At 39.3% G+C, this 27,321-nt stretch overlaps 1 protein-coding gene across 2 annotated transcripts in view; it reads left to right on the top strand.

Moving 5' to 3' along the window:
• The window catches only part of NEGR1 (neuronal growth regulator 1), a 684,663-nt gene that overhangs the window by 556,855 nt on the left and 100,487 nt on the right, over positions 1 to 27,321 (top strand). The gene's annotated exons all lie outside the window — the stretch shown is intronic.

The raw sequence follows: 27,321 nt of genomic DNA, 5'->3' as shown, positions 1-27,321 counted from the left end.
CCTGAAGCACCTTTATTTTGGCCTGTCTGTTCAGGCCTTCAGTCAATACAGTGTAATTTCAAGAGTAATGTATCTGGGGTAAAAGGCCAAGATAGATAGGAGTTTGCAGGGCAGATTCATACATGGCCTGGCATGTGAACTGATATCTTTCTGAGCATGGCCAAGTCTAGACTTAGAACTTCCTCTACCAAAGGGTTATTCTGTTGGCCTTTATTCATATCACCCACTACTGCATTAAGTAAGAAGCAAGAGATTGGTCAAGGAACACAGATGTTGACTCATGGCAAGTATTTTCATCCTTGGCTTGTACAGTAGAAATTGAAGTAGTACAGGGCATTTGGAAAGGTCAATGAAATGTCTAACCCTGGAACAAAACATTTCATGGTATAACCTTCTGAAAGGCAATTGTTAGACATATGTTCTTAAAAGTTCCTAAATGTTCCTCCAGATATGACCTTCCAGATGTGACCTATTTTAGATGCTCATCATGTGCCACAGTTGTATAGGTAGCTCATGTGGCAAGAAACAAATATTCTGGCTCTTGCATGCTTTCCTGTCTCAAGAAGGGCCTTGATCTTCTTTGGATTCTTAAGGAAATAATATATTATAATTTGAATCATAGTTAGTGTGATCTAGGATGTGATGCAGAATTAAGGCGTGGGTGCACTCTAGTCTTCTGATTGGTAGATGCTTTGCCTACAGGAGTGTGATACTTATTTTGGTGTGTGTGTTCTGAGAGTTGTAGTAGGTTGCCAAATCATACTGTGTGCATATTTCCTTTAGAATTCAATTAGTTGACAATAAGCAATTCACTGACATATTTTATCGAGTGTTACAATAAATAGTATCTGATGGGAAAATATTGCTCACCATTTTTTTTAAAATTAGACTTTGATTTCTTAATTAAAATGTGCATGAATAAATAAAAAGCTGGTGATACATTAGGAAGATACAACAAATAATTGAGCAGTTGGAAAAGAGTAATTAGAAAAGCTGCCAATACTGACTAAGGATAGTGAGCCCCTGTTGGCCAACTATCATTATTCCCCTGCAGAGTTACAATTGGTGTATGAGGACACAGTGATTTTATCATGATTCTGTCACAAAGCCTTGCTATAACCCTCAAGCAACTAATTTTATGAGTGTACAAGACAAAACACCTCAGCTCTGGCAAAATTCCCACTGTCTCAAAATCGTTGCTAATTAATGGCTTTTATTCATGTTCCTTAATAATACTGATGGAAGATTTACAAAGAGAGCATCTTTTTCATGAACTTCAAAATTGAATGCAATGACGGTGATGCAGCTTCAGAACTGCTTCCATTAAGAAAATGGGCAGGGCAATAGTTTGATTTCCAAACCATAAACTTAGCAACAATGACTTCTCTGTGATTCTTCGTGCATCCCTATGTGAATTAAGGATGTAAATCGATGTAAATTTCATTCTCACAGGCAAGAATGAGTATCTTTACCATTTTCCTTTGTATTGCAAAACAGGCATCAGAAAATGCACAGTATTTGATGATTATTTGCATTTTGGGACTTATTCTGGGCGCGCACACACACACACACACACGTGTGGGGGGGGGGACTTTTTGGTGCCAAACTGTATTTTATACATAGAAAACAAGTTTCCTGCACAGAAACATCATTTTCTGTGAAGAATTTTCTAAGTCTAGAGCTTTCTCTGTACAAAGAACAGCTGCAGATTTTCTTTCCAAAAAGCCTAGCATATGCTGTGTAGAAATGTTATTTTATGTGCTGAAAATACTGCACTAAAACTCCATGTGTGTTTTCATGCCTAATTACTGTATATACTCATGTATAAGTCCAGAAATTTTGGTCAAAAATTGACCCCAAAAAACCTGAGTCAACTTATCCCTAAATCAAAGTAAGTAGTATACTTTAACTCTTATTTAAAAAGGAACCATCCCCTGGTGAAAGATAAGAGTACAATCTGTCCTGGAAGCACTGAGCCCCCTCTACTCTCTCAGCCTTTAGTGTGAGCACAAACAATGATGCCTGCTGGAATTCTATAAGTTCTTTGGTATCTTTTTCCTTTGCTTCATCCTTTAGATCCTATATTACATCCCCTTTATTATCCTCGACTTATCAATGGGTCATATCAAAATCCATATTTTTGGCCACAAAACCTGCCCTCAACTTATACATGAAGTCAACTTATAGTCGAGTACCTACGGTAGTCTCAAACTCTAAGGTTTTTCACTATGTAGGTTTCTCCTTGTCTAGGTTTCCTGATATTCATCCATTTTGGGGAGAATATTTTGTGTTTTGTCTTACATGATATATTTTTCGATACTAACTTCTTTGTGGGGTGCACACCTAATGTTTGGTTTTTTTGAAGTGGGCCACGGGAACACATTTTGTCTCATAGTTGTGTCTCACAGGTGCACCTAGAGTGGTAACAGCAGTAGTCTAGCTAAAAGCAACCATAATACTAAATCTGGTGAGAAAATATTTAGAAAAGTTTCTGAGAAACGATACTAAGGAATATATGTAATCTTATTTGTTTAAAACACAGCATAACTTATTATAGACAGCTACAGCCTCCCATGAAAACTAAATGTTAGCCACAGATCAAAATAACACACACAGCCACAAGTCAAGTTGATTCACTGTTGTTACAAGCCTTCTTCTCTACATGAATATAGAATTCTAGCATTTTCAGGTTGAATCCGCTTGCTGGTTATCTTGGATAATTCCTGTGGGACTTTGCATTTCTATAGAGCTGCAGAATCTACCTGCTAGAGAAAACTGCTTTGTTGTTGTTTACATATTCACACTCCAGCATATGAGAATGATGGATCAAAAGGTCTTGTTCACCTCTTGTTCAGCAACCTCTGGTCCTACATGTGAAAAGATCAGAGTGTTAAGTTAGTTTGGACAAGAATTGGTTTAGGATGACAAATGATGTGAATGGATTCATATATAGCCAAAATGAATCTTATCAATGTGTAAGAACATATAATTACATATTGATAGGATTTTGCCTGCTGTTCTTCTAAGAATGGAAGAAGTGTCCTCCAGTGTGTAAACATATATAAGTTTTTACTAATAAGCATGTCAGTGGTGTAAGTATAGAAGATTCAATACAAATTAATTCTTTTGATAGCAAGGAGTTGGAGGAATGACAAAGGAGATTTTCAAATTACTACTGAACAGATGTGTTACTGGGTTAAGAGGGCAAAAACAAGTCTAGGCACTCAGTTCTACTGCTGAAGCTAAGCATGTGTATAACTGATTGATGCTTGAATACTCCATCATTGGGAACTTCAAAGAAGCATCCTTCTGCCATTTGAGAGGCTAAAGTAAGAAAGGAATTGCTGTAGCCAGAACAATATATTTATATGGAGAGGAAGCTCTAGGAGATATGAAATCTTTCTTTAACTTTTCTAGCTGATCAGTACATTGTGAAGCTTGTATCATACTGCCTAGAGCATTGATGGACAACGTGTGGCCAAATAAACAAGCCCGGAGCAGTAGGAATGAAAAATAAAATACCAGCACTACAGACAATCTCTTGATGACAAGGATCAAATAGCAAGTTGCAGTATTCTAATTATTTGTGACTAATCCTTCATCTACTCTATTCAAAATATGTTATTTTTAGAGTACATTGCCTGTGCCACTAATGAAATGGTACCATGGGTGTGTGATGCTGCATAGTCCCATCCTGCCATCTAGGGGCTTGTTTTAAGCATTGTTTTCATTGTTCACTTGGTGTGTTTTTGCCACAGACTTTGCTCAGCTCAACGAGCAAGGAAATGCAGCCTTTTACTATAAGTAAAAGCATGCATTTTATGATTCATTAAACCCATTATCCCAGAGGAACAAGCAGTATTATGGTACCCACCCAAGATAAAAGGCTCCATTTGCAAAGAGACAAAGAAAGAAGGGGTTAAGTCTTATTTAAATATGCAAACTCTGCTACCAAATTAGCACAGTGTCAAGCTAAAAAAAAAAAACTTTCCTAATCTGTAGGAAACTGCCTGTGAAAACGGACTAACCTCAAATCTGCCTTACATATTTTTTACTTAGTTTATAGCTACAAAGCAAGGGGAGTAATATTACTGTTAAATAGTCCTCAACAATCATTTCTGCAAGTGATAGAGTGCAGATTGCTGAAAAAGAGCATGAAATGCTGGTTTATCTAAGCACATGGTGTGTCTGAAGAGGGAAACTGTCAGCTGCCCTTAGGATATTGAATGTATGCATGGGAGTTGGGTTTCCAATTCATCTGCATGTCTTCATTCACAGGTTTGCAGCTGGAAGTATTGTGACTAAGGCCCGTTACACACAGGCACCCTAGGACGGACTCAGTCCGTGCTAGGGTTAGAAAGGGGCGTCTCTTCCAGACGCCCCTAACCCTACCACAGACTGAGTCTGTAACAAATGGCGGCAGCCGTTCCACACAGCTACCGCCATCTTGACGTAGCGGACGCTGTGCGTCCGCACATCATGCCCCGTGGGCCCAGGAAGGAGCGCAGTTTTCACGCTCCTTCTCTGCAGTGTCCGGGAACCGCGCCGTTTGGCTGTTGCGGTTCCTGGATGCTGCAACCGGCGGCGGCGGCAGACTGCCGCTTCTCGACCATCTGTAACGGGCCATAGATTCAGAGGGACCCCACTTTCAGCTCAAGACACCTAATGTGGTCTCATGCAGGATGGTGTTCTGGTTTTTCATAGATTCCCCTTTCAACTACATTCTCCTCTGCTGCATTGCTCACCATTCTGTCGAGTCAAATATCTAACCCTTGGGGATGGTTTATCAGTAGGCAAAGGAAACTAGGAGGGATGGAGTGGGAGGAAATGGGACAGTAAACTACAGTGTTTCTGCCCATTAATACATACTCCCCAACATTCTACAGTTTAAAATCGGGGCTTGTGTGGCCATTCAACACCAGAGGTTTGTCAAGCTGTCAAAATTATTAATGAGGACGAGTGCACAAGCTAAAAGAGGCTGCAGCAGTTTGCATTTGCCTAAGCATACTGGAAAGGGCAAGACTCTGTGCTTTACCCCCACCACTGCCACCGCCCTGTGTTAAATGAGCACAGGCTATCTCAACTGAATTAAGCTGAGGGTAAAGCAGGAAAGTGGGGAGAAGAGAGAAATACAGAAATACAGAAAATGGGTCAGGGGATTAATCACGACAGTTCCTGCTGAATTGGGATAATTGGAAAGGGGTTTACTGGATATCAGTGGTTGTTTGATAGTATACATTCTGTCCCTGAGGCAACAAACAAACAATAAATCAATCAAAACAAGAGGAATTAGCATTCATAGCAATAGCATATGCATTTCTATACCGCTTATCGGTAATCTCAGCACTCACTAGGCAGTTTACAATGTGTAAGCCAATTGCTCCCAACAAGATGGGTACTCATTTTACTGACCAACGAAAGGATGGAAGGCTTAATCAACCTTGGAGCCCCCCTCTAAGATCGAACTTACAATGTTGTGGCTGCAGTACTGGGATTTAACCACATGCGCCACCAGGACATACCACTACATTTATCAACAACCTCTTTAAAATTATTTATTATTAGCAGAGTGTTTGTTTTTTAATATCTTAGACTTGCAAGTGAAGCAGATGGGCCAGATGGAGCAATCTGGAGCTGCTCCAGCTGTGACTGCTCCATAGCGGTCCCAAAGCCAGACACTGCCATGGTCCCAAATGGGCCACCTACAGGAGCAGTTTTTTGCCGCTCCTATTCAAACTGGATTTGGGCCACATTAGCCAGTCCCAGAGCAGCTTCCAGCTGCTTCAGTGGCATGTGCCATTTAAAAGCCGTGCCCCCAAAGTGCCCAGAAGGCACTTTATTTGGCCTGTCTCCTTCGGGCCTTGGTGTTAGAGGCTGAATCCAGACTAAGGAAACTGCACCCATTGAAATAAATGGTTAGTTAGATGTGACTTAAGGTCTATTAATTTTGATGGGACTTAATTGAGACTATGGCACGGGACAGACCACCCCAAAAGGGTGGCCTGCCAGTGGCCTAATTCCCTCTCGAGGGAAGCTTCAGCCACCAAACTGTGCGGCTTCCTTCCAGAGGAAAAAGAACCCTGAAAAACTGAGTTCCTTTTACGTCAATGGCGCTCTTGTGACATAAGCACCATGCGGACACTGTATGGATGCTGTGCGGTGCTTACATCACTCTGGTGGCAGTTGCCGCATGGTCCCTAATCCTAAAATTGGCACCAACATGGTGCATTTGGGCGGTCTCTCCCACACCTAACTTACTTGAATCCAGCCTGTAAGTTTAGATAACCATATCTAATTGCTGTAAATAAGTTCTTCAGACATATACGTTTGGCTTTAATTTAATGATTTTTTTTTATATACATGTTATTTATTTATCTATTTATTGTGGGTTTTTTAAAAGGAAAAAATGTTATTTTCAGGCCACAGTATGTCCTTGAATCTGAAATGATCAGCTGTACATTTTAAAAAATAGAAAGATGGAGAACAGCTTCTGTAGCCAAGGAAAGACATTATACGTGATATTATTTTAAATGGAACTCAGCTGTATGTTCTGTCATTGCAGAATGTTTGAATGTCGTTAAGCAGCTGTCACAGATACGTTTTAGTGCTGGATTAAGTGATCTGTTTGTATACCGATCATATGTTTTGAGTTCTTTGGGGATGAAAGGTGTGATAGAAATGTTGAGATATGGTAATAATGATGGTGAAATGTAAATACCATGTTGTCTTGAACATCTGTTTTAGTGGCAGATGAAGGAAATAAGACAGCAGTGTCTTTGCGTCATGTAGCTGTATTTTCTAACTAATTTTAACTTGAGAAGCAAAACAGAACTTTCTCACTGAATGAGAATTTAGTGTGAGCATACAATTGCTTTGCAAGAGTAGAGGAAAGGAAAAGCAGTTTTTTGTGCCAGCGTTCATGTCTTTATTCAGGCAGGAGAATGAAGTGGAGAGCATAAAGAAAGAAAGCACAATCTAGGTTGCCTTGTCCTGCTGCTTATTTAGAATATCCAAAGTTAAGCATAGGACCATTTCTTCAGTCAGCTTCATAGCATGTTTGCTGTTTCTATATCTTCAGGATCCAAGCTGTTGCACATGAAATAACAAATGGATGAATGATGAGGTTTCTTCTTCTATTACAAAAATAATCTCTGAATCAGCTCTCAGAACAAAGTTTATGCTTTAGCCTCACATATTCTTAATGATCAGAGACATTTTAGACTAAAACATCCAGAATTCTGGAAGTTGTGGTTCTCATTTCCCCTTCTAAGATCTTAGTTACCCCATCATATTCTGATTTTGTCCTTTTCTGTGTCCTGGAGACTTTTGTATGAATCTGGAATGGCATATTTAGTGATGGTGGCACCACCATATACCACTAATTCTTTTTTGAAAAATAATTCTTATGTTGTATTGTAAACAAAAACTGTTGCATTAAATAAACATTTTCATTAATAAAGTAAACATCTTCATCTTTTGTGATCAGAACACAGAATTTGTGGTGTATAATTACAATTTCAATGCAAAGATCAAATTGCCACTTAACAGCACAGAGAATAAACAGTGTTCTGTTCTTCATAATGTGTGCTTCCTACATATGATCTAGCTGTCTTTGACATTTACTTGGACTATGCACAACATGGGATTAAAGTGGAATAATGTTAATACGGTGCACTGGTGTATATATTCAGAGGGCAGTATTGAAAAGCACTGTCTTAGCATTAGGCACATTTTTGGTGACTGTATTGATTTATTAAGTACTTTTTGTCAAGTTGCCAGTCACTGGCTTAAAATAAATTAGGTCATCCTATAGTAGCTAAATCGATTATATAGTACTCATAGCTATAATGTCTTGATCAGTAATTCCCAAGCTTTGGTCCTTCAGATGTTTTGGTCTTCAGTTCCCAGAATCTCTGACTATTAAACAAACTAGCAGTGGCCTCTGGGATCTGAGGGCCAAATACCTGTAGGACCAAAATTTGGGAGCCATTGGACTAGATAGACAGAAGTAGAAATAGAAATAAAGATATAGACACAACACATACATAGACATATATGTATACATATACATATAAAGCCAGTATGGTGTAGTGGTTTGAGCATTGAACATTGGAGCATTGAACTTTGGAGATTGAGGTCTTATTCCTCAATTAGCCATGGAAACCCACTGGGTGAGCTTGGGTGAGTCACACACTCTCAGTCCCAGAATAATCTGTAATATTGGCGGGATACAGACCGCCCCTTTCCCCGATGGATCAGGGCCTGAGTGGCCAGAACGGCAGCCCCAGAGGCCCTGATCTGCCGCTTCTCCAGGCCTCGGGGAAGTGGCAAAATGCTGCTTCCCCGCGGCCTGGAAAGGGGTGTCCTTGGGGCCACTCAGCCTCTTTCTCTTCCACATCGCTGGTGCGGCCGTTTAAAGGCTGTGCCAGCGATGCATGGGGCGAAAAGGAGCTCCTTTTCAGAGCTCCTTCCGGCACCACTGAAAGGGCGCCCCAAGCACCCTTCAGCGTCACGGCGCCGTCATGGCCGCACCGCACTATTTGACTGCGTTATGACCATGACGTCATAATGACGGTGCCCGTGTACACAGGGCGTCGCCATTATGCTGTGGCAGGTACGTACTAGGGTTGTGAGGCATCTGTAAAGGACCCCTCGAGGCAACTCTAGTACGTATACAGGCCAGCGCAAAGCACCAGTCTGTATCCCGCCATTGTCTCCTTAGGGTTGCCATAAGTTGGAAACAACGTAAAGGCACACAATAACAAATACATATATACATATGACTATGTATTAATGCATGCCAGTGTAAAATCCTAACCCATACTACATTTATAGGTAAAGCTTTTGAAACCTCTGTAGCAAATGACACAGTCAACACTGTGTATATAATTTATCTTTGTGACCATTTGTGCTGATCATGTCAGTGAGGATCCATTCAATGTCTCTTGTGTCTGTTTTGTACATGCAATGGTTCATGGTGGCAAAGCAGATTTGGATCTTAGATTATGAGAGACTCTTTGGACTGGAAAGGTTCCTTTGAAATGCATAGAAACACAGACTGACTGCTTAGAACCTCATATATTATTCATATATACACAGATGCCGGTCAGTGGAAACCTCATGTAAGAGAAAGGGACATGTTAATTCCACCCCATAATATATGGACATGCTGCTTTTCCTCATGTTGTCTTTGGTAATAGCCTGAATACTGTCAGTGCCATCTCTTTAGCTGCTGAAAATACTGCTTGTGAGAAAGAGATGGATTAAAAAAGAAGGGCCACTTTTGGAGCCCAGACTCTTACTCTGGACAGCAGAATAAATAAAACACAGTATCAGTCTCATAGCTGTGGCAACACTACATAGACTGAATCACTGTGATTATGTGCAGTTTCAAAAACATATGTTTGCTAAAAATAATGGCATGATTTTCTTGATATCCTTTACATGTGATGTCATCAGGCTTCTTGTATTTTCCATCATCACTTGTCCACTTTTATTTATTTATATTCCTGTTGGGTGGGTGGGTGTTGCTTTAAAAAGCTGTGAAGTTTACAGGGTTCTTATATTGGGACTACTTAAAAAGTTCACATTGCTTCACAGATTGAATGAAAATATTCTTTGTATTTTATTGGTTTGTGTAGTCATTACACATTAAGGTGATTTCTTTATTGACTGATACATTGTATTTAATATGTGGCTCTCTGGCAAATTTTCCTAAGTTTTAACCAGTAGCACCACTGAGCTTGCCTTTTTGTCATCTCTGCAGAAGAAATGTATTCTCCAGGGAAATTTAGTTTATGTTCATGTTTTCACTCCTTATATCAGCCTTTAGCTTGCAAAAAGCCACCAGACTTTCATTCCTAGCTGTGCTTATTTCACAAAATGCTAACCCTAAAAAAAAAAAAAAAAAAAAAAACCAATCTTGATAATATTGGACTGCAGTTTTTCTTAGACTTTTCTTTGTTTCCCAATATATGATTATAATAATTTGTTTTTATTGGACTTTTGGATCAATACATATTGCTCTAAGTAGATACAACTATATTGAAAGAGCAGTAAAAACAGTCAGCTAGGCTTGTACTTCTGGTGATTTGAGGATGGCAGGATGACATTTCCAGACTCCTCCCATCAGTGATTTTCAGGCTAAGAAGGAATTATGGCAGAAGCCATGCTTCGGATTGTCACACTGGACATTGCTGGCACAAGGAATCTGGAAATGTCATCCTCCTGCACCCTGATAAACAGATGAACAGACTTCCTTTGCTCAGTGTGACTGCTGGCCGTTAAGATAGGTTTGGGGACTCAGGTCAGACATTACATATTTGTAAATATGTATGTGATGTAGTATATTGGCCCACATGTATGTAAATTCCCCTGAGTCACATCCTGCATATCTGAATTTTTGAATGTCAGTATTATTGATCCCATATTACAGATGAGAGACTGAGACAGAAAGATTGTACTTTGCCTGTGGCCACCCATTGAATACAGGTTTGAACTGGAATTTCTAACTCACAGTATATACTCCATAGCTCTGAGCTTCATGAGCTTCAGTCTTAGTTTAACTTATAGTTACAGTAATTGATGTTGGCATCAATGGGCATTCAGGGGTACAGTTGAGGTCTTAATTTTCTAAGATAATATTTTCATGTTCTAATCTCTACAATTACCCAAGGATGTATTTTAGTTATAACACTGATGTACCAGTAAGTGGCAGTTCCCTCAATTAAAGCTGAACTGAAATGAGCATAACATACTTCTCTATGTTTTCTTTTCCTCAAGACAGGTATGCCCTTAGCAGTGAATATTTTATGGGAACAAAGAAGCGTCAACCTCATTGCACATTCAGATGTCCATCATCAGAATTGTCTGTGTGGCATGCTTCTTTCTAGGAAGAAAGACAGATAATGGAGAAATTTTCACCAAATGTCAGCAAGTTAATCTAGCAGATTTGTGAACCAGTATAGTATAGTGGTTTGAGTGTTGGACTATGACTCTATAGGCCAGGGTTTGAATCCTTGCTCAGCCATAGAAACCCAGTAGGTGACCTTGGGAAGTCATACCCTCTCACCCTCAGAGGAAGGCAAAGGCAAGCCCTGTCTGAATAAATCTTGCAAACAAAACCCTGTGATAGGTTTGCATTAGGGTCAAGTTAAATCAGAACCAGAGAATGCACATAATAACAATAACAAACTTGTATGCTTTTTGCATGGATCATATTAATCATATTAAGAACAATAAAAGGGCTTTTTTTTTGTTATGTCCATAGCAAAAGGAAGAAGAGGGAAATGGTAGGGCCATTACATGGAGAAGATGGCAAACTGCTAACAGGGGACAGAGAAAAGGCAGAATTACTCATCACCTTCTTTGCCACAGTCTTCTCACAAAAGGAAAACGGTACTCAACCTGAGGAAAATAGAGTAGAGGACACAACAGGGGAAATGTAGTACAAAATAGGCAAAGAGGTAGTAAAGGAATACCTGGTTAATCTAAATGAATGTAATTTTCTGGGACCAGATGAACTACATTCAAGTAAAGAGGTAGTGGAGAAACCTGGTTAATTTAAATGAATATAAGTCCCTGGGACCAGATGAACTGCATCCAAGGGTATTAAAAGAACTGGCAAATGTAATCTTAGAGCCATTGGCAATAATCTTTGAGAACTCCTGGAGAACAGGAGAAGTCTGAGCAGACTGGAGGAGGGCAAACATCCCCATCTTCAAAAAGGGAAAAAAAGAGGATCCCAACAATTATCATCCAGTTAGTCTGACATCAATACCAGGAAAGATTCTAGAGCAGATCATTAAACAGAGTCTGTGAACATTTAGAAGGGAATTCCATCATCACAAAAAATCAATATGGGTTTCTCAAAAACAAGTCATGCCTTTTTTGATAAAATTACCAGCTTGGTAGATGAAAGGAATGCTGTGGATATAGCATATATTGAATTCAGTAAGGCCTTTGACAAGTTAGTGCATGATATTCTGTCCCAGGGTTCTGTCTTGGGCCCAGTGCTGTATATTGATATTGGGTTGTAATCCTGCCTCGATCCACCTGGGAGAGGCGGGAAAATATAAATTAAAATTTTATTATTATTTATTATTATTCACTATGACTTAGATGAAATAATAGAGGGCAATCTTATCAAATTTGCAGATAACACCTAATTTGGAGCAGTAGCTAATACCCCAAAGGAGAGGTTCAGAATTCAAAATGACCTTAATAGATTACAAAGCTTCATGGTAGAGTGTTGAACTAGATGGCCCTTATGGTATCTTCCAACTCTGTAATTCTATAATTCTTTATGGATGTTCCTAGCCAATAAGGAATCATGTAGCAAAGGTGATATTGTCAAAAAAGGCCAATTCTAGCCATTGATTTGGAATGCTTCAAATTTTCTTCTTTAGCAACTAAGGCCCTGTACAAATGGGCAGGAAGGGGCAGTGAGATGCTGCCCCTTTCTGCCCCAGATCGGTGCAGTGGCAAATCTACATCATTTTATTTAATTAATTATTTATTTATGGTATTTATACCCTGCCCTTCAGCCCTAAAGTCTATCAGAGCGGCTTACAATTATTATTTTTATTTAGAAGGTTCCCTGTCCTCAGGCTTACAATCTGAAAAAAACACAACATAAAAGGAGCAGGGAATGGTGGTGGGGAAGGGGATCAGGTCAAGTGGTTATTCTCTCCCTCTGAGGCCTGGACCAAGGCAGATGGACTGGAAGGAGGGCTCTTCTTCTTTAGGCTAGCCCTGGTGGAGCTGGGCCTGCCTGTTCACTCCCTCACAGGCCGAAGGATAATTGCACCGATCTGGTCTCCACAGAGCACAAAAACAAGCCAGTTTTTCTGGCTCCTTTTTGTGCCTGTGAAGCGGTGCCATAGCCACTGCTGGGCGGCTTGATCACGCCTCTTTGGCACAGCGCTGTTTGGGCACTGCACCAAAATGATGTCATCATGGCACACACCATCTGAATGGTCACGCACCAAGATGGTGCCCGGGCAGCACAGGGAGGGCTGTGAGCATGGAGATGGTCGGCCCTCACCCTGCCTCCAGGACAGCGCTTTTTGCCCATCTGTACCGGGCCCAGGTATTCATGAGGATAGTGTTCATGGAGACAGAGCTTTCCCTGCCAGTGAAAATGACAAGGTTTTAGCGCAGCCAAAGATTTTATTACTACTATGTTCGTAATTTTAAAAAAATCCAGTCTGTACTTTGTGTTTGTAACCAAATTTTATTTCTCCTTTTTTAACAAGCTATTTACTTTGGAAGAGTTCCATTGTATTCTTTCTACCTTGTTCTGCTGCTAATACGAAATTTATAAAAACAGACATGAATATCTAGATCCATTTCAAACTGTCTTCAGGACAGGATATGGGGTGGAGACTGCCATGGTCACCTTAACTGATGACCTTCATCTAGGCATCGACAGAGGGAGCGTGACCCTGTTGGTGCTCCTAGACCTCTCAGCGGCATTTGACACAATAGACCACGACATCCTCTTGGAACGCCTGAGAGAGTTAGGAATCTGAGGCACTGCGCTCCAGTGGTTCCGTTCCTTCCTCTCGGGTAGAGTCCAGAGGGCGATGCTCAGAGACAGTTGCTCCTCAAAAACGGAGCTTAATTGTGGCAGGGTGCCATCCTGTCCCCAATGCTATTTAACATTTATATGAAACCGCTGGAAGAAATCATCCATAGGCATGGGGAGGGGTCTTATCAGTATGCTGATGACACCCAAATATATTTCTCCATGTCTAGGGCATCAGCAATGACGACAGATGGCATTTCACCCCTGTATCAGTGTCTTGAGGCAGTAATGGACTGGATGAGGGAAAATAAACTCAAGCTGAATCCAGACAAAATGGAGGTACTTACAGTAGGGGCTCCTAAAACAGGTATTGGGCTGCAACGTCCAGCCCTAGAGGGGTTCACGCTCTCCTCAAAGGACTGTGTTTGTAGTCTGGGGGTGCTTCTTGATCTGCCGCTTCAGATGAGAAATCAGGTGAATGCGACGGTCAAGAGGGCCTGCTATCAGCTTTGGCTGATACGCCAGTTGCGCCCTTTCCTAGAATTGGATGACCTCAAAACTGTAGTACATGCACTGGTAACCTCAAGACTTGACTTTTGCAATGCGCTCTACATGGGGTATCCTTGTGCCTAGTCCAAAAACTTCAATTGGTACAGAATATGGTGGCCACATTGATCACTGGAACATCTAGGGGTGACCATATAACACCAATATTAAAGTCACTCCACTGGCTGCCTATTAGTTTTCAAACACAGTACAAGGTGTTGGTCATTACCTTTAAAGCCCTACATGGCTTGGGCCCAACCTATCTAAGGGATCACCTACTTCCATATAATCCGCCCTGTACTCTCAGGTCCTCTGGGAAGAATTTATTGCAACCTATAAAAACTAGACTGACTGCAGCTTCCCAGAAGGCCTTTTCTGCAACCACTCCCAGCCTGTGGAACGGCCTGCCGGACGAGATCCGTCAAATCACCAATTTAGACAGCTTCAAGAAAGCTATCAAGATGGATCTCTTCCAGCAGGCCTTTCCAGAATAAACTACTTGGCCATGTGGTGATTCCCCCCCCCCCAACATATATATATTATGACTCTGCCACTTTTATTGGTTTTAATTGTTATGTAATTTTAAATTCTATACTGTTTAATTGTCTTTTAAGGCGGAGATATTTTGTATATATGGATGTATTTTAACTTTTGTAAGCCGCTTTGATTGTTTTTAACAAAAAGCGGGATAGAAATAAAAGTTTGTTTGTTTGTTTGTTTAGACATTGCTCTCTATTTGAGATCAGAAACTCAAAAAAGGGCTTTATAGTATAGTCCTACTGCGCTCTATATCTACTCAGAAACAAATCCCATGGAGCTCAATGGGGTCTACATCTAGCCAAATGAAACAAAGATTGTAGCTTTATTCTCTTGTCTTTCAGTGTTCAAAAAACATTGGCAGTTATTAATATCTGCACTGAATTATGTAGGGAGAAAAAGTGATACGTAAAAACATGTCATACCTTTAAGGTTTGGGTCCCAAATTTAGAAGGCTTTTAAAAAGGATCCGAGGAAATGTTTACTTACCCTATTATCACATTAAATCAACAAGTATAAACCCCATGGGAATCTTGACAGTATTTCTATAATAGCTAAGGATATATAACAGCCTGTTGTTTCAGAGTGAAATAAAAACCACTACTAGAAATAAATGCTAACAAGTGCATTTATACTTGAGATGTTTAGAGGTAAAGGCATATAATTTATTTCTCTGATAATATGGCTTTTTTAAAGAAGCCAGACCCAGGATTCTGGATTTATTTTATAATCCTTTTCTATGGAAACATTTGAAGAGTGTGTGCTGTTATTACCAGGACAATATAGAAATGTAAATGCAATTTTCATTCACACACACACACATCCTTGAGTTCAATCCATTGAATTCTGTCCTTGATAGTATTTCTAAACCTTACTCGATGAATAATCTCAGCATTCAGACATTTGTGTAACAAACTTGAGATTGTTTTTAAAAGTACTAACATTAGATCAGTAACTTACTGTAGCTAAATATAACCAATGTGCCTGATAAATTTTTCCCACTGTAGCTAAGTAATACATAGTACAGAGTAGTCAGAAAAACAATAAGTTGAAGAGTACGATGCATGATAAACAACAGATAGACTAGCATTTCATCCATAGGTTTCTTTCATGCTCCTGGGCTTCTCTATTCTTAGAATTCATATGGGGACAGATGGGGTTGGGGCAGTAATAGATCAGGTGACAGAAAAGGCCGGAGCACCATTTTCTATTTCTTTGACTATTCAATATTGTATTTATTACATTTATTGACCACTTTACGACACTGTTGCATGATTTCATCCTTGTCATGTAAGACAAATGTGACATACATGGATTTAAATAGGACAGCTCACTGTCATGCACATCATTGGTTTCACAGGCACTGATGTTCTACATTTCTCTCTCTTTGTGTATGTATGTGTGTGTGTGTGTGTGTGTGTGTGTGTGAAAGAGAGAGAGAGAGAGAGAGGTCCACATAGGTTGCCAGCTTATTAACTGAAGACAAACTGGAAAAGAAGTCCTATGCTTACTCAGGGAGCCATGGGGGTAAGCCAAATTGGGAATTAAAACATTCAAAAGCACTTCTAATGAGCAATTTGTGCACACACGGAAAAATGAGAGAGGAGAGGCTTTATGGTCTCAGAACTTTACCCCTTCCTTATGAAATACAAACCTTAAAGGAACACTTTCATGTTTAAGCTGTCCATGAAAGCCCATTGCACACCAAGAAGATACAGCACCAAAGATAGCTCCCAGTGTTCATAAATAGCTAGAGCTAAACTGCTGGCCCAAGATTACATCCTTCCATTCTGCCCTTTCCCATTAAACAGAAACACCTAAAAGAGTGATCCTCTATATTTGGTCTTCCAGATATTTTGGATTTCAGCTCTGAGAATCCCTATCCACCATAGCCAGTAGTCAGGGATTATGGAAACTGGAATCTGAACTATGGAATCGATAAGACAAAAGTTTGATAACTATTGAAAATACCCCAGCTTGAAACCAGCCCCCTGTTAACCTTTTCAAGTGCTCCTTCCAGATAGTCTAAAGGTGTTCAACTGTACAATACTCACTATTCCAGGCCAGTGGCAGTGGTATATGCATCCACCAAGTCTGGGAGTTCTGCATCTTCCTCCATGTCTGTAAACAATGGTTGAAAAAGCCTATCAAAGGGACATGTTGGTATATTTTGGAGTCCCTCTGACTGTTTTATGCCCCTGGAGAATCTTTCTTTTCAATAAGGGAATGATTAGAGGTTACTTCTGCTTTGGGAAAAAGTTCCTTTAGTCTAATGCTAGTGATGGAACATCCATAGTATTGTAAAATTGGTCCCAGAGGGCTCTGGGGCTTCTGGGAGGCCCTGCATGGACTATAATTTTCCTCTCCCTGTCTCATGAAGCTCTGAGAAAAGAGTGGTACTATGTCCAGGCTTGGAGGCGCAAGATTGTGACAGGAGTTGAGGCCTCAGTTTCAGTGGTGTAGAGTCTGGCCAGCTACAGTACAAGATGTCTGCTTAGGAATGTCAGGCTTCGCTAGTTGAGGAATGGAGTCTGGTCCCAGATTCTCCCCCGCTGGCCTCTCAGTTACCAGTTCTGTGTCCACATCAGTACTGGATTCCTAACCTAAACACTGCTGCAGAGTTTGAGGTTAAGGGCTCCAGATGTCCCACTGCAGAGATTCCAAATTGTGTGTCCCCAGTTCAGCACTGTTAGTTACTGGGTCAGGTGTAGGGAAAACACTGGGCGAGATTGGTTTTTATCACTGCTGCCTTTGGTGCCCATACTGTGGTGCATCTGGCCATTTGCTTCTTTATTTCAGAATCCAAACCCAGGCTCCTGCTCTGGATGGGGTTCTTGGCTCTGTGCAAGCAAAAGCTGGTAAATGCTGGATTGTAGTTAGTACTTGTAAAAGCCGCCCTCTCTTCTTTTCTTACCCCAAATTCATTTGCCCCTTCTCTCGCTCTCTCTCTCTCTCTGTCTGTCCTAAATGAGAACATTATGCCTCCATCAGTGTTTAAACAGACCTAAACAGTCCTAAAGAGACCTATTATTTCCTAGCCTGAGTCTTTTGCCCATATCATTTTATGCTGAAGCATTAACAGCAGAAATGTAGCTTACTTAGGGTTCCTCATACTATACCAAGCTACCTGTGACATGCATACCCATAGAATGAAAATGCTTGTTGGTAGAGCCTCATGCCAGATCACCTTTCATAAAATGTTGGGCTATTTCATAAATTACAATTCAAAAGATAACATTCATCTCAATTGTATTTATAATCCATAGTCTTCTGTTTGGAAGTGTGTGTTTTTTTTACAACACTTGGTGGGCAGGGGATGTTCCATTTTTGTTGTCATTTAAAGATGGTCAAGGAGCAATATTCTGCTATGTGATGGAGCTGTTGCTTTGTCTGCATTTTTCCCCTCTAGAAAAAGGAATGTCTGACATTCATGTGAGATGTGAAGTTTCTTTCTTTTTGTTTTGAATGAAACTGTGCATTTCAGTAGCCTTTGTTGTCTTCACTGGGAGCAATTAGGATTTCCCATCATCTCAGCACTGCTGTTTTCTTGCTTCACTTAGCCTTGTGATGCAAAAGAAGCCTAACGGGCGATTTGAGAAGTCCTGATTAGGGGTGAGTGATGAAAGGCAGGCAGCTTACAAAAGCTCAGAACTGTGTGATGGTTTGGAACTCCAATGAAAAGAAGCCTGCAAAGCTACATAAAATCCACCCTTACCCTAAGGTTCATTGATAAGTTTCATTTTTAATAATCCTCTTTACTATGTTAGTAGTCTGCAGGCAAGATTCGTTATATTACAATAAATAAATATGGATTGTATATCTTAAACTTTCTTCTTCTTCTTCTTCTTCTTCTTCTTCTTCTTCTTCTTCTTCTTCTTCTTCTATGCCTTCAACCATTTCTGACTTATGGCAACCCTAAGGCAAACCTCTCACAGGGTTTTCTTGACAAGATTTGTTCAGAGGAAGTTTGCCCTTGCCTTCCTCTGAGGCTGAGAGAGTGTGACTTGCCCAAGGTAGTCTATCCAGTGGTTTTCCATGGCCAAGCAGGGATTCAAATCCTATTCCCCAGTCATAGTCAAATGCTCAAACCACTATACCACACTGGATTTCAAAGTTGCTAGATATTGGTTATTCCACCCAGACCATTATTAAATTAAATGCCTTAAATTATACCTGACACTTTAAATTTCCCAATTGTCTCTGACACCATGCCATTTTATGTGAGTAATTTCATGGCATTGAAAAATGTTACCTTTACAAAGCTGAATAATTAGTACTTAAAAAAAAGAAGCCAATATTTTTAAGTTGAATATTCGAATAAATTAAAAGAAGAAGGTATTTGATATTAAATGTGTTAAGTTCCACATGCTGTAGTGATTGCTTTTCCCATTGGCAACAACGGGCCATTGTTGATTTGAATAAGCCATAATGAGCTGCAGCGAGAGTTGGACTGATCTTCTTCTCCCACCCTTCTCCTGCTGCTGCAGAGACTGAAGAAGTTTAGAAGCATTCACTTCTTTAATACCTTGCTATTTGATCTAAATTATGTTGATTGCCATGTAGAAATATTAATATGGGAGGGTTTGCACAAATAATTCTAGAGAAAAATGGCAAGAGTTTTGTTTGTTTGTTGCACAGGAACCCATATGTTTACTTAGGCCCAGTATATTTTACACAGTTTACATAAAAGTTACACCATTTGGATTCAAATACATATTCCCATTCAGAGAAACCACAGTTAGTTCTTCTACATATATGGAATCAGTCTATTTTGCAGGAAATGCACATTTTATGACTCCAAATATGTTTTATGCATAGAAAAACTATGTGTATTTTTACACAAATGAATTTGCCCGATTAAGTCCTGAAGGATCTCACACCTGATCTTCTTTTCCTTGGGCAGTGTATGCGAAGTGCTGAAACATTCCTTTTTCATCAAGAAGGTGAATGTTAATGAGTAATACCCACATCCCTATTAAAGATAATTGGTTAATTTAAAACGCAGTTGGGGAACCTCAGGTCCTGGGATCAAATTTGGCTTCCCTGGGGTTCCCAAGATTGACATACCCCTTTCCTCACAACAACATTTAGCAATTTCCTGGCTTGTGTATTTCCCTCCAGCCCATATTCAAAAAGATTGGGGTGCTGTACTTTCCCTTCATTCGTTACATACTCTATGCCTTTAAGTTGTTTTTTATTCATTGCTTTTTTAAATAGGAAAGTTAACTTCTTTTTTTAAATTGTTCATTAATGTTTTCATAGAGCTATAGGGTATTCTGTTTCAGTCAATTTTGGGTTTCACACTGGAAGAAAGGCGGGATAGTTATAAATTAATTACTCTGCTAAGGATTAAATACTTTAGGTTAAAGTATGTCGATTTAATTTTTTATCCTACTCTTTGGCCTCATCCACACTGCAGTGCAGACCCTGAGAACTTTTCTGAAATTAGAACTCTCCCTTGGTCTGAAAAGGATCCTCTTTATTTAAAACCACTTGAAACAATGCTTAAGGGAAGTTTCTATTCTCCTCCACTGATCTTTGTCAGAGCAGGAGCAAAGAAGAACAGTGTGCGTACTATGGCTTGTTCATGTCTTGTCAAACTGTGCTGTAATTCCAGGGTATGGAAAGTGTAGTACAAGGCTTCATCCAGCCCCCGAGCCCCACTTTTGTCAGATCCAAAGCCTTCAGACTCCCTCAAACCATTTCAAAAAATAATCAGGCTAATTTCAGAATTACTATTTATTTTTTTTTTTGTCAAATTGGCCAAAAGGCTTCCGAACCACTCCAGAACCTCCCAACACTGACCAACCATGGGACAGATGTGTGAAAATCGTCTGGTGTCTGGAAGTGATGTGACATCACTTCCAGTGTACCTGAAAGTGACAGTGTTGCTGCAAGGGATATAATGGAGCAAAAAAAAAAAATGCCCTCTGTACAGTTGCTCTCCCTCCTTAGGATGACATATCACCCAAGAACAATCTCTTCATGAAAGCCCTCCCTTCTCAAAGTGCACATGGATAAGAGTTAATTTTATTGACCAGTATCCCACTGGAGTCCATCTTGCCTTGAGTTTATTTTGAAGCAATGGCAAAATAAAAAATTTTTTAAAAAATCAGGAAATTATTTGAAGGTTGGACCAATTAAATATCTTATGTTAAAATATGGATCACAAGCTCATCAGAAGCAGTCTACATTTAAACTGTACAACTGCAAGTCATACCTATGGTATTATATTTTTAATGCATGGTCTGTAATAATCTCAAATATATTATCGTAATACCACAGTCTATAATATAAATAGGGAATTCACATGGATTAGTCTTCGCCTATGTCGATAAATTAAGAACAGAGCAACCCTGAGCAGGGCCAGTAGGAAGTATTATGCTGATCAACCACTTCATTCACAGCCCTACCAGCTTCTGTTGGGCAGTGTGAATCGTTTGCCATATTGATGACATTCAGTTCCAAAGCCCCAATGAGCTCACCCAGTGGCTTTATACAGATATTGAAGAGCATGGAGTATAAGATGGAACCCTGTGTCACCCCTCAGGTTAATAGCTATGAAGCTGAACAGAAATCCATCAGTGATACTCTCTGGAACCAGACTTGTGTATTGAAGTGGAATCACTGTAAAACAGTGCCTCCTATTCCCATCACACAGAGCTGGTCCAGTAAAATACCATGACGAATAGTATCAGTACTTGCTGAGAAATCTGCAAAGATCTTATATTTTCATATATGTTGCTAAGGCAACATCTTATGGTATTCTGGTGTTTCTAGTTTTGCAACTCCCAAGATGAATGAGAAATCTAAATGCTCCCTAAACTGCAAATAATTCCATAGGATGTGTCACCACCCCCATTGACCTTCTCCCATACCACACCATACAGAATCATGAGTAATGTTTTTATACTACTGTTATTTATACATTGTAATTCTTGTATATCACTGAATGCAATGATAATAGCTGTGACATAAACAACTATACTGTTGAAATCACAATATCATATGCACAGCCTAAATGTAGTGACATGTACTTAGTTTCATGTGGTTAAAGTGCAAATTTGGTAAGATGGGGCCTTTTCTTTTTCCTCGCTCTGAGCCTTGTACACTTCATCTCTTCAACATTTTAAAGGGATGCAGGCAAATGCCACAGACCATTTCTGTCAAAATGCAAATGTTAGGGTATCACCTGGTGCAGCCCACCCCTCCTGCACCCCCCCATGACATCCTAGATTGTGATAACTGTGGTCTCTCCTTAGATTGTGATTACTGTAGTGTCAAGTTCTGAGTGAATGCAAGCAACTTTCTCCTTTGAACTACCTGGAAAAATTTCCACAACAGGTAGATGTAGGTCCCATTCCTGATTTTTCTGAGTTTCTCTGAGGCCAAAAGACTTCTCATTATTTGGAATAATCCTGCTGGGTGTTAAATTGAGGGTGCAATCTTAGTTGTTTAATATGGATTTTTTTATTTATTTTTTTGGCCTGCCTCACTGCTCTATAACAGGCATAACAAAGAGTCTTTGCCGATTTCCATGGAAATGAAAATATTACTACTTTGCTGCATTACCTTCACTGAGTAAGACAACAATACATAAAGGAAATGGGAAATGGCTGTCAATTGGTAGTGGATGCATGAACGGTACTAATATGTTTTCCAGTTCTTTTTTATATATAGTTTTTTTAAAAAAAAATTACACCTCGATCCTATATTATATAACTAAAAGTGCTGCTCTTCCTACTGTGATACTAAATTTGTATTTCCCCCCTAGTTTTGAACTAAATTTATGACAAGATAATAGTGTTTTACAGGAACCTAAATCCAAAAAGATACAAATGTTTTCTCTTGCATTGTTGATACGATTTAACAGCTATAATAGCATGCTAATAAATTTGTTTTTCTCCAAATTTCATCTGGTTTATGAATTTTACCATGAAGCCCATTTCACTATGCAATTTATACAAATTTGTAATGACTCATTTGAGATACACTGACTGTGGATTTCAATTCATCATGGATCAGTAGCACAGTAATTACAGAGTAATTATCAAAAAAACCTTGTGTGCAAATTGCCATAGTGGCAGCACCATGCAAAAAGGTAAATTAGTTTTGTGTAACACCTCATTCACAAAATACTTTTGTGATCAGTAATCAGTACACAATGTAGAATCATGAGTGTGTCATGGAAAATATATTATCAGAAATGCAAGTTGATTGTTGAGCCTGACACTTCCAGCTTTCAATTTAATTCTAAATTTGGGGGTGGGGGGAAATGTATTTTTAAAATATGCTGATATGTATACATTGTAAACTGTATACTATGCACAGAGAAAATGTGATGAATGGGAGAACTGCAGTCCCCATGTAGTCCTAATTTCATATTACCTCTAAATTTGGAGCAGACAAGGAGAAAGAAAAATGGGACATGCATTTAGTGAGAATATTGTATATTCCTTTAGTATTGCAAATCACAACTGCTTTGGCTACCAGTCCATTTTAGCATTGGCTCTTTCTTCAGACAACCAATGGCCTCCAAAAGATTCTTGATGAAGGAAAATGGCCATTGATTTACTAATCTGTTAATCCTTTAAACCAACTAGGATCTCTCTCTCTCTCTCTCTCTCTCTCTCTCTCTCTCTCTCTCTCTCTCTGTGCGCACGCATGTTAGAGAGGAGTGAGATGAACTTTAAGACAATAATGCTTAAATACATGAACTAGGGATGGAAAGAACATTCAAAAATATTTGAATATATGATCAAAAACATGTTTTTGAGTGTAGAGAAACCCTGACAAGAAGAATAATGGACTGAGAAGAATCTTCACAGTTAAAAACTTTTTCTCCACAAACTTTGCATGCAGCTGTTTTGTGCAGAAAACAGAATTTCAGTGGAGAAATATCAATTCATGTGCAGAAAATGTAGTTGTCTGAACCGGCCCAAAACAACCATGCGCAAATGGAGATAATGGAAAGGATAGGAAATGTTATGGACACTCCAATCCATGCCTGAAGTTTTTGTTCCTAGAGCTTCACTATGTTCAGGATTTCCAATAGGTAAAGAGATTCCAGTCATATATATGACTTTCTTTGGAGAAAAACACCTTTATTTTCATTGGGAAGCAATGTGTGAATCAACTTCCTCCTGCCCTCCACTTTTTTATATAGTCAAGTTCTATTAGGAAGTAAACATTAGGAAGAACTTTCTGACAGCAAGAGCTGTTCAACAGTGGAGTACATTCCCTCAGAATGTGGTGGAGTCTCCTTCTTTGGAAGTTTTAAGCAGAGGCAGGAAGGCCATCTGTTGGGGTGCTTTGATTGTGCATTTCTGCATGGTCAGGGGTTGGACAGGATGGCCCTCAGGGTTTCTTCCAACTCCATGATTCTCTGATTCCAGCTTTCAATTCCATGTCTTTTTTTGCATCGCTGGTAGCACTGGCCCCTACTGTCTTGAAGATGGGGGTGGTGGTGCAGAGAAAATGGAGAAGGTAAGTATAGAAAGATATTTGACATTTTTTCTTTCCTGGCTGGAAAAAATGTTTTCTGAACTAGAGAACCCCATTCAGGAAGAATGGTACAGTGGTGAGAATTTTGCATTGTTTTCATCCAATTTTCACAGCCCCTGAAGTGTTTCAAGAAATTATTTGGTGCAGAAATGCACACATTTTTGCATGATAATTTTGAATGAAAAGCACCATTTCCACATAGCCACATGTGTTTTATTTTTTGTGCAAGACTTGTTTGCCATACAAAGAAAATGGCAATAATGTGAAACAAAAACTTAGAGAAGGTATTATTCTGCAAAAAAAGCAAATATTTCACACAAAAAACCCATATGATCTTGTTATGCAAGATTGCTGCTTTCTGTGAAAGATGTCTGTTTGCAGCATTTACTATACATTTTTTTTCATGCTTGAATGTAGAAAACATCAATATTGCACAACTCCACCCCCACCCCACTGGAAACAGTGTATTTTTGTGCACCCTCACTACTTTTATATGTGTTTCTGCATAAAATAATTTCCCCAAATACTTCAGGATGTATGAATACTAGGCAAAGACTGCAAAGAAATATTTACTTTCTAACCTGAGAGGAAACTTTGAAAATTACTTGTCCTCATTAGGAGAGACAAAATAGATGAATATTAACCTGCTTCTGAGAAGGAGGCAACAGTTAATGCTCCAATGAGGTTATGATGGGTACATCCACTGATACAACAGAGACCTGGAACATCAATGGTTTAAAGCAATAGAGGAATTGGACCCACTGATATGGCTCATGTGCCATTTGGTAATTTCTTTTCCAATCATCTTGTTGCATGCTTAGGCCACTTAATGATATCATATGATCTTGCTATTGAATGTGTAACCACTTCAGGTTAAAAAGAAAACATGCCGTTCTTTCATGTATCCTCAGAATAGATTTTAACCCATCTACCAATGCTAAATTGAATGTCTTCACAGTTGGGTTTAATGGTCTAAAGATGCCTTCTTGATTAGAAGAAAGCATATTCTGGAATCATTTACAAATGCAAAGGCGAAAGCCAAGTACAATACAATGAAATGTGCCTGGAATTTAGACACTTCCATTTGTTTTGAAGCCACTGCATTGGGCTTTAAGAACATGGCATCTAACAGGCTACACTATTTTTATGACGCACATAGAATTTTTATATGCTCTACAGTGTTGAGTATTTTGTTCTTAAATCTGAAAGAAAAGTGGCTCTTATTCCCATTTGACAAATGAGGAACAGAATTCTACAGGAAAGTGACAAGGTGAAGGTCACGCTTCAGTCCATGGCTGTGACTTTGCAGTCACACAAAGAGCAATGCAAACTGTTTCTGTATTATACTGTGCATTTCACTAATACAATGTTTACATTTTTCAAAATCACTGTGGAGGAGGTTTATACCAGCACAATTTTCATAATTATATGTTACACATAATAATGATGAAGACTCATGTATTTATCTACATGATGAAGTAGATAAATACTTTTTTGCTCCAGTGTGTTTATCTTGAAGCAGCGCTTTATCTTGGCTAGTGGCACATAAGCAAGACTTTTTCTTCTACTTCATCTAAGGTTAGAAATAAATATATCCCCAATATCTGCAATGTGATGCCTTGTATATGCTTCTTAGCTAGGTTTGCAGTATCTGGTGAAATAAATAAAATTTTCCTGTTTTATTACTTGCCAATAAAAAATACAACCTTATGATACCTTATATGACATCATAAGGGTGGATTTCAATCAAATTTCTTGGTTAAGTCTTAAGGTAATAAAATATTGGCCATTGATATAACCCAGAAGAGTTATGAATTCTGAAAAGAAATCACTTCCAATTGGATCATTTGGAGGAATATTTTTACTGTATGCTCTATTATGCTTACAGAAGATTCATTAGTGGCAGTAAAAATCATGGTTAATTCTAAATGGGACAGAAAGGAATCTCCCCTCAGTACCACACTGCAGACTTCAGTCCCACCTCCATTGATAGCAATGAGCTGGGCCAGGGCCATGAACTGGATTGGGCCTGTCTGAGATGAACTAAGCAGTTTTGGATCTTGTGCATCCAAATCACAATTTTCCCACCCTCAGAAAGCTTTTGAGGGAGTCTTTTGACTACTAGTTTCTACCACTGGTAAGAGAAACAAGAGTGGCACCTGGGTGTGACAAAGACTTCCAGCATAGTGGATCTCCATCTATGGACAACATATCCCTCTACTGGTGGTTGCTGGTGGCAAGTGGCCAAGGTGTCATTTGAAACGCTCTCCAGATATCAGCCAGTTGCAGGGAGAGGATTGATATCTAAATATGTAACAGCTCTAATTCATCTGTTTGCCTTCCTAAAAAACACAGTTATTCCCATGCATAACTATTTATGTAGATATGGAGAATGACCTCTGAGAACAAGGCTGTATAATTATTGGAGTAGTGCTAATCAGATGGATTTTTAAGAGCAGAATCGCAAACAAATTTCCCTCTGTCTTACATTATTCATGGACTTGCTATTTATACATATTAATGAAAGAATATCAGGAGCAGTGAGTACTTTGTCACTTTCGCTTTCTTCTCTGCTGAGCAGCTGTAAGAATAACACTTAAACCAGCTGTTTCCTCCAACTAATCTATGGTTAGAAATAAGGACTTTGATGCACATGTTGCCTTTGCTAGGGATTATGCTGAGTTGCTAATGCAGAAAAAATATTCTGGCACACTGAAAACATGAATATAGTTAAAATATTGCTACTGTGCTTTTGTTTTTGTTTTTTAAAAGTTACAACTTATACCAGTGCTTATTAAATGGATATACTTCTCTGCAGAGAAATTTAATATATGGCAAGGAAAACAGGCTGAAGTTGTGAACCAAGTGAGGCCTGTTAGTATCATGGCACATTTATTTCCCTGTAATTCTTAATTATAATAGGGTTACCTGATCTTTACATAAGACTAAAATAATGGCTAAGCTAGGATTGTCTTCAGGAGCCTCTAGACCAGGATGTTCTGACAGAGGCAGTCATGAAACCCCAGGAGAGTTCATAAACAGAGCAAGGGATTGGAAAATGGTCTTTTCACATCCATCGCTACAGTCTAGCATTTTCACAGTGATCTTCAATTAAGGATGTGCTGTGTTAAATTATTCATTCCTCCAAGGGAGAACAGATAGTTTAATCAAATGTGTACTCACTGCCAGACATCTTTAGAAACTAT

This window comes from Sceloporus occidentalis, unplaced genomic scaffold, assembly GCF_023333645.1.
Source record: "Sceloporus occidentalis isolate IW3139 unplaced genomic scaffold, rSceOcc1.0.p SCAF_3, whole genome shotgun sequence".
NCBI lineage: Eukaryota > Metazoa > Chordata > Lepidosauria > Squamata > Phrynosomatidae > Sceloporus > Sceloporus occidentalis.
The sequence above is the reverse complement of the archived record's forward strand: the minus strand, read 5'-3'. Positions and strand labels throughout refer to the sequence as shown.